Here is an 8,697-nt window from a genome sequence, read left to right as displayed (position 1 = left end):
CCACCGTTTTGCAAAGACCCGAATCAGGATGCAATAAGGTACTCATTACGCAGCAATCATTCGGTGCATAATACCTCACCAAACATCTCCATTGAATATGCGCGCACACTGGCATGCATTTGCACGCGGTGTATACGTATGATCGTAACGCACGCAACATCATTAAACATTTTGAAACTGACAATGTATTTATTAAATACCATTCTTCTGTAAGAGAAACGCTAAATACCCAGGGTATCAAGATATGTTTTTGTGACACAAGCTACGTGTAATTTTTGTATGCAATTATTTTTCCCACGCACAAACACGAACATCTTTATGGATATCACTCTTTAATAATATGAGTGCTTTTTTTTTACCATATCTGTGATGAGTGGCACAATCGCAACATATGCGTCAGTGCAGTAGGGAATGGAATAACGGAATACATTACGGCGTTACATGATCAATTCTTAAATGTACATTTCATAAAACACATTTCCATAACAAATCGACATCGGGCAGTTTCAAATAACCATGCTGTGTTCTGTTGGCGAATTGAGTCATTTTTCCACACTGTGATATGACGCTGTAATTTTTTAAGCTTTCTCCGTGCAAATGTGCATGATACAAATTGCACTGCCTGAATATGTCAAACAAGTCAGCGTAATGAATACACAGCATGAAAAACACATCACTGCCTGTTCATCTCCATATATATACGGCAAAGTTGTGAATATGTGTGTCTGTTCAAAATGTTTAGCGTACTTACCGACATGCAACAAACTGGAAATTTGCCATGTGGGTACTTTCCAGACTGTACACCATGCAAAAATATAAAAATACACTTTTTTGAGGGGGGGGGGAGCTCAATAATGAATTTATTTTTTGCACGGCAAGTGAGCTGTGACGTCAAATCTGTCACGTGACCCTCGCATGTGGAAGCGTAACGCATTGTAGTGTAGTGGTTAGCGCGCTGCGCTACGAACCCGGCGACCCGAGTTCGATTCCCGCTCACGGCCACCACCAGTGACGATTATTTTAACCGGTCCTGGGCCTCCCCTAGGTCGACTCAGCCTCAAACGAGCAACTGGTGTGGTGTGTGAACATCGCCACTGGGGATACAAAGGCGGCCGGGTGTGGTGAATCCAAGTCCCGGGCGAAGCCGGGTAGTACAGCTAGTAATGCATATTCTTTGAAGATCTTGATACGTGAATATATATGCATGCTGGTAAGAATAAGCAGAATGTTAATACTACATGTGTTGTATTCTATCGCGTAAAAAGTTCCTTCACCTGAAGAAGGCCACTTGTGTTGTGGCCGAAACGTCGTGATTTTTTGTTGTTTTATTTTTTACCTACGTGACTTTACCGAATAGAACCAAAGAGTATACAAAGTAAATACTCAAAGCCCTGGAAACTGAGACGAAGATTCCCCATCTACTCCTATAACACAGACTGTTGGGGCACGTGCAGTTAGTGAGCAGCTATGTAAGCCAGCATACAAGGGGAATCCTGTGGCCAGGACTATAATCAGTCACCTTTGTCTCCCCGGTGCTGTTGTTTGCACACACATGACTGGTTCAGATATTCATCACTGATGTTATCCACGAACTTGAATCGAGCTCGGCTCACCAGGTTCGCAGCGCAGTGCTCTAACCACTACACCACCGCTCCCCATACTCATATACATACATACACCAGCATAGCTTAGACATGAATAATATATATATCGCTCATGAGATAGTGGCATGAGCATCATATAACAAACTGACATTTTACCTAGGTTGTCTAAGTCGAAAATTGCTCGCTGAAGAAAAGTCGCCGAAGGGAGGGTTAGACTTGGGTCACGGATGTGTCCACATTGATGATAAATATGTTTCTCCCCGTTCCAAATGTGCCCTCGAATGTGATCTCAGTTTCAGCGCGTGGCTTCAGGGCACAGATTCGACCGCACACCTCTCCTGCCTCGGAAGTAATTTAAACGACACCTCATGTGCGCTCGATCCAATGAACTGAGCCGTGTAATCGAATATCAAAATATAAACGCCACGAAAGGCTTGATTATTTATGACTCTATTGGCAACCCTATTTCAGCTGTCCGCCATCGTCTGGACATGAATCGTTTTATCTCCAGAAAGTTATGCTTCTTTAATCCGAATGTGTGCACACATAAAATTGAAAACGTGTTGAAATTGAATAGGGCAGATTGGTATCCAAATCAAACGTAGCCACTAGGGGCCATCCATTTAGTAGGCCCGCAAAAAATATGTCAAAACTTGACCCCCCCCCCCTCCCTGTACGCACGCGTACTTTTTACACCCCCCCCCCCCAACCCCCGAATCCTAGAGAACGGCCGATATTTAATCCACGCAGAAACGATCAAGGATTCATAATATTGACGCGTTTAAGCAAACAGATAGTTCACCGCCGGCTGCATTACGGAATTAAGTTGCGTACCTTTAAAAAGTTTGTCGAGTGTCCGCTAGGTTCAAACGCCGACTGAACCCAATCGAACAGGTGACGTATTATGGGATTTCGTCAACAGGCGGAAGCACAGCAGCGTGATCGCTCGCAGTCAGGGGCACGGTGGCATGCAAGTGACACCTCTCCCACAGTCCCACTTCTCCCGGCAGTACTTGTTGTCTGACAGCTGAAGACACTGAACTGTGGCTCATTTGAAGGCCAATGTAGACAAATTATTATCCAGCCTTCACCCGCCCCCCCCCCCCCGTTTCCTATTTGTACGTACATTGTCAGTAGACCCCCCCCATACACACGCGTACGCATTTGGGTTACCCCCCCCCTCCATGCGTACGTACTAAATGGATGGCCCCCTACCCCAGACACACACACATATATAAAAAATAACATATGATGAATATAATACAATTTTGATTGTTATAGCCCCTGAATGCAACCACATGTCAAGCCACTGTACAGGAACCCCTGGGTATTTTTGTTAAAAATTTTGAGCAGAGAAAAAGTCAGTCTGCCATTGGCAGATGAAAATTAAGATATTGAACTTTCACATGGTGGGGTCAACGAGTCAACAGCACGATTATCTGGGGGAGGACATTTCCAGACTATAGTGGCAGCAGAGGACAATGAGTCACCTTCAACTGACTGAGGTTGACTCGGGGCTTCAACAAAACATCGGAACGTTGCGTGCAGGGAAGTAGAGAAATTGAGATGAGAGATAGGCATGTGTGGGTCCATGGGGAATCTTGAAGAGGGTGGGTGTGATCTTAAAATAAATCCAAAATTGTATAGGGGGGGGTCAGTGAGCAGATTGGAGTATTGGGGTGCTGACGATAAGTCTGGCAGAGGAATATTGGATCACCTGGAGTTTGAATTTGAGGATTCTGAGAATTCCGCGAAAGACTGTCACAGAAGTTGAGTTGGAATGTGATGAAGGCAGCTGGGGTTAGCAAATCGCAGATGTGGTGGGTGATGTCCTTCGGAGTTGAGGAGTTCAGAATGCAAGGAGAGAGCACAACAGTCCAGGATCGATGACAACTTCAGGATTTAGCACACACACTCTCTTTGCTGTCGTAATGCGACAGTTTAGGCGGTGTACACTCAAACTGAAGTTGGTTTTTTTCTGAGCGAACTTTTTTGTTAAGGAGAAGTGCTGAAGCTTTAGCAACATTTATCTGCAGAAAGTTAGAAGCGATCCAAGGCAGAGAAGCGTCACGGAGGGATGTGAGAGTGGACAGCGGTGTTTGGTTATTGCAGTATAATATAAGCGATATTTAAAAGCGATTCTACAATAATTAAAACATTCTGCCAATTTCCCCATCAGCATTTGCTGCCAAGCAATCTGATCTAAGAAAATGTGGATCGGATCCAATAAGCTCACAATAATATCATGATCGTAATCAGGTTCCCATTAGATCTGAACTATGCTCCAGCTATGTTTTATACTATTGTGGAGTTTTACAAAAAATATTAAAAATATTAATATAGTTGAAAATGCCGTTTGCCACATTTCATTCTGCAAGACATCCGAGTTAAAATCTACAGCCAGTTATGTATGTTGGCTTTACATTGATTACATATTTTCGGGAATGCAATTATATGATTAACTTGAATAGTGCTTCCAGTATGCACTATGAGGCCAACTACCGGTGTGAAGTGTAACGTTATTCATAACCACTGGCCCCTCTTGGTGCTTCCCACCTAAAGTTTCAAGGGTCAATACAAGAATCCAGGTGACCAAATGTTATATCGGTTACCCGGGTCACATTTGGAAAATGATACTATCCTGGTCTCTTGCGTTATCACCTCATTGAACAGATAAGCGTAGCTATGTCCGTCGATACGTCTGCAACGCAGGGCACGGTGACTCTGGGCAAAATGGTCCAAAATACACAACAAAACTGGCCAAATTGCTCAAAGGGGTTGCCCAAAACTAGGTGCTAAAACCCGGCGCAAAAAAGGGAGTTATCCTTGCTGGGCAGACAATGGGCATCGTTTACACGTCACATCATCTTGCCACTTGGCACGTGACGCGCCTTGTGACGTCAGCTTGTTGCGTGGCCTTCAAGGTATCGCTATTGTTGGCAACTCAGTGCGTTTGGGCACAAACGCCGATTGGAGAGCGCTGTAGAATACAATGCGTACGCATTGTTTCGTCTTGCACGTTTCGTGTTAGGTTGAAGGAAAACGTGTCCGCTTACGTAGAACTTTAACGTGTCGCTTGTAAATTTGACTATTAGCAAAACTCAACTTCCGAATCTCAAATGTAAAATAAAATTACTCATAAAATTCAGCAAAACGTGAACACTTTATTCGCATCCGTCATAAATCGCCCATCAATTAAAATCCATCTCCCACTTTTTTACCGCCTTCTAAAAGCAATGTCAGACACTTAAGGAATAATTTGGCGGACGTACGCAGAGCTCGCAACAGGATCAGCGTGTCAGAGCCAGCATGCCAAAGCCTCCCTTGGCTGAAAGCTGGCATCTGACCTTGGTAAGCGATGCCAACCTTCTCACTTATTACCATTTAGACAGCTTTTACACCACAGCTTTACAGATACCCCCCCCCACCGCCTCACCCCCCCCCCCCACCTCACCCACCCCCCCCCCAGACTCGAATGATGGCTTTGCACTGATGTCACAGCATTTGATATTAGTGATATCACCGATTATATCTAGAGAGAGCGTTTATTTCCTATGCGCGTCCCCCAAGGATGCTGAACCATCTGGAATGTGAAATGGATAGTGCTGCAGGAGATAGCCTGTGCCATGTTTTATAATAACTCATAGGTTTAACATTGCATGCTAATATAAGGAAACTTTTGAAAGGGCAGCACGGGGCAGGAGAGAAAATTGAATTGAGTGCGAGCTTCTAGGCTTCTAGTATTTTGTGTTAATTCCAATCTCTGTGGTGACCTTTGCATTTTTTTTATTTTTGGATATTAAAGTGTTGCACTTTGACATGTGCACGATACAAGTTACCTTACACAAAACTGGCACGTTGTGGTCTTTAAAGAGTTAAATGTCAATCAAATGTGCCCCGGTGCTCAAATAAGAGGTGGACGGCTCTCAATAATTTATTTCGTGGGTTTCAGCCAATCGTAAACATTTCACATCACTGAACAGCGAATGGATCATCACGGTCTCATTCATCTGTATACATTGCACAGTGATATAAACGCGCGTTTGAGCGAACGCAAACTAATGCAAATCTGATTAATCTGAATGCTGGAGGGCATGATTTTTAACTCATAAACACCCCTGCTATAACTCAAGATAAAACATCTCTGGGACCTCACAGAGGCTCGTTAAAGGCTGCTTGAGCAGTTTGGTCAACAGGAAGGAGCAAGCATGGAGACGATGGCAAGTGATTTGAGGTCCGAAGAGAGATGCCTCTTAATCAAGCGGTGTTGCATTTGGAAGAGGATTGAATGGAAGATTGTTCAATCATAAAAATGAGTGGTTTCAGTTTGGCGGGGGAGACTTGTGCACACATCTCGTGAGAGTTGGCAATCTCTGTGCAGAGGGGGGAGACGGGACTCTTGGGGGTCCTGAGTGCGTGGAGACGCGGCTGCTGTGATGTTGTGCTCAATGGTATCGTGAGAGCGCTGCAGCGTTGGGATTGGACACGCTTACAGGCAGAGGCTTTCATAATGAACGTCATGGCAAGAGCTTCTCAAAGCAACAAAGTCGCGTAAAGTTGTCGCTGTTAATAAAACACGAGATGATGTCGAGCCCTTGTGGGGGGCCCTCGTCTCACCTAGGTCCTGCGGAGGGCTGGGGGGAGAGGGGGGGGGCCTTCAAGCTTCAACTCGAAGCGATGGAGGCTATAACCTAAAAGGTTTGAATGAGTAAAATCTAAACTACTCTCAGTAAGAAATGAATAAGCAGTAATATTAAGGAATATTTTTGTATTATTTAAAAAACAACGTATTAGCCATGCTTAATGCTAAAACATGTTCTAAATTTGTCCCGAGCACTCTAAATCGGAGAGGCCAAGAGTGTTAAAGTGTGCATTACAGTACTCAACAAAACATTGTTACCGAAATTGACACGAAGCTACTTTTTATTTTTAAAAAATAATTGTTTATTACCTTGTCTTCTTCCTTCCTAAAAAAACACACCTCACTGACTTTCGACTAAGTTTCACGGTTGGAAAAAAAAATTGCTGTTCAAATGTGTTCACAGTCATGTTAATCAACATTTTCACCGAAATTAAAAATTGCATTAAAATCTAGAGGTATTGGCCTATTAATGTTTCACAAATGTTATACTCTCAAAAAATGGGCTTTAAAAAAATCCGGGCAGACGTGTTCATGCAAACTCACACTTGCTTCCATTCTGGTGTTTTTTTTTGTCTGAGATGATGCTGAGACGATAATGAGATGATGATACATTTGATGTCGCCGCACTGCTGTAACAATGTGAGTGTATAATTGTTTTGACGGGCTTACTAAGGCAATAAATGCCGAATTTATTTAGGAATATTCCCTATATTTGTAGTATGTATTATCTTAATTTCATTATTTGTTGGGGTGCTGCAATGATTCATGCGCTGTGCTAACAACCTTGCAACCTCAGCTCGACTCCTGGCTGTCGCCAACATCAGTCGTGAGTAAAGCTATCAAGCAGGAACTGAGCACTGCCTCGGTGCTCCTCTGAACAGGAATCGCTGACTTTTTTTGAGTGTACAAATGGACAAAGAGACCAAAAGCGTTATGGTATTATAACACGTGATGTTTTGTTTGTGTCTGCGTTGTGCATCAGAGCTTCATCTTCAAGTGCCGTTGTCCGGGGGCTTTGCGGGTTTTGAAAAATGCCCCAGACCCGTCTCCCCAGACCCGTCTCTGTTTCACCCTGTTCGTGTTGTGTACGTAGATAGGTAGAGACAGATAACCTTGTTTTACTCTCACCAAACAAATGATGTTCATTAATAGTCAAAATAGAAATCTGGGCCACACTCATCATATTGGCACACGCAGTTTATATATGCACGGGCGTGTACGAGATTTCAGGGACTTACCAAGACTGATTGATGCACTCCCTTTTGGGCTGGGTACTGGGGCAATTATTAAAGCAATCCCAGCGCAGAGGATCCAGTGAGGGGAGCGAGGCAAATAAGGGGAAACGTTCCCATAAGGGGGGTGGAGGAGGGTGGCGTTTTCCGAGATGGATGGCTCACACCTGTGCCGTTGTCTGTAAGAGGGCGCATCTGAGAGATACCGCAGACTGAGCCATTCGTTCTACGGGGTGGTCTCTCTCACTCTGTGTATGTGTGTGTGCTTCTCTTCCCTGTGAGGAGGGGTGGTGTAGCGGTTCCGCGCGCTGCGCTACGAACCCGGCGACCCGAGTTCGATTCCCGCTCACGGCCAACACCAGTGACTTTTATCGGAACTGGTGCCGGGTCTAAAATGAATACCTGGTGTGGTGTGTAAACATCGTCACTGGGGAGACAAAGGCGGCCGAGCGTGGAGCTGGTCCGCCCACACCCTCGTGTGCCGTGCCGGCCTTCATAGGTGCTTACCTGCTGCACTTTGCCCAATAGTCTGTTAAGGCTAAAGGGAGGATCTTTGCCCTCTACCCTGTTTACACTAAAAATGTGTGCTTTCTAATATTTATTCCCTCTCTGGAGATTGTGCATGACTAACGGTTGTTAAAAAAACAACATTTTATTTTTCGATGTAAGGCTTTCGTGACTGCAAGGATTCATCTTCTTTGGTTCTTTCGGTAAAGTCACGTAGAATGAGAATAAAATAATAAATTAATAAAATAAAATAACACAATAAAATTCTCACGACGTTTCGGCCACAACACAAGTGGCCTTCATCAGGTGAAGGGACGAGACTGTCCGGAGGACAGCGCTGGAGCGAACACAGCCAAGCTCAGACCGCGACCAGTCACAAGCTAATCACGCAGCTATTTCAATGCTAAATTATCCGAACCAAACATTAAACTAATTTTCAATGGTACAGTATATTTTTTCAAGTAGTGGTATCCCAAACTTTCGCAGCAACTTAAATTCCCTTTTCACACCATTAATATGTAAACTACCCCTCCCCCCCGCGCCTGTCTGCACATGTTCACCCCCTCTACACCGTTCATCATGCTAAGTCCGCCAATTAAATGCTAATTTTTATGCTAATTCCTTTGTCAAGGCACTCTGTTTCTTCTCACACAGCTTAAAGGTCGCGGTCTGAGCTTGGCTGTGCTCGCTCCAGCGCTGTCCTCCAGACAGC

Source organism: Petromyzon marinus, chromosome 13 (assembly GCF_048934315.1).
Source record: "Petromyzon marinus isolate PM22_M1 ecotype Great Lakes invasive population chromosome 13, UKy_Petmar_22M1.pri1.0, whole genome shotgun sequence".
NCBI classification, from domain to species: domain Eukaryota; kingdom Metazoa; phylum Chordata; class Hyperoartia; order Petromyzontiformes; family Petromyzontidae; genus Petromyzon; species Petromyzon marinus.
The sequence above is the reverse complement of the archived record's forward strand: the minus strand, read 5'-3'. Positions refer to the sequence as shown.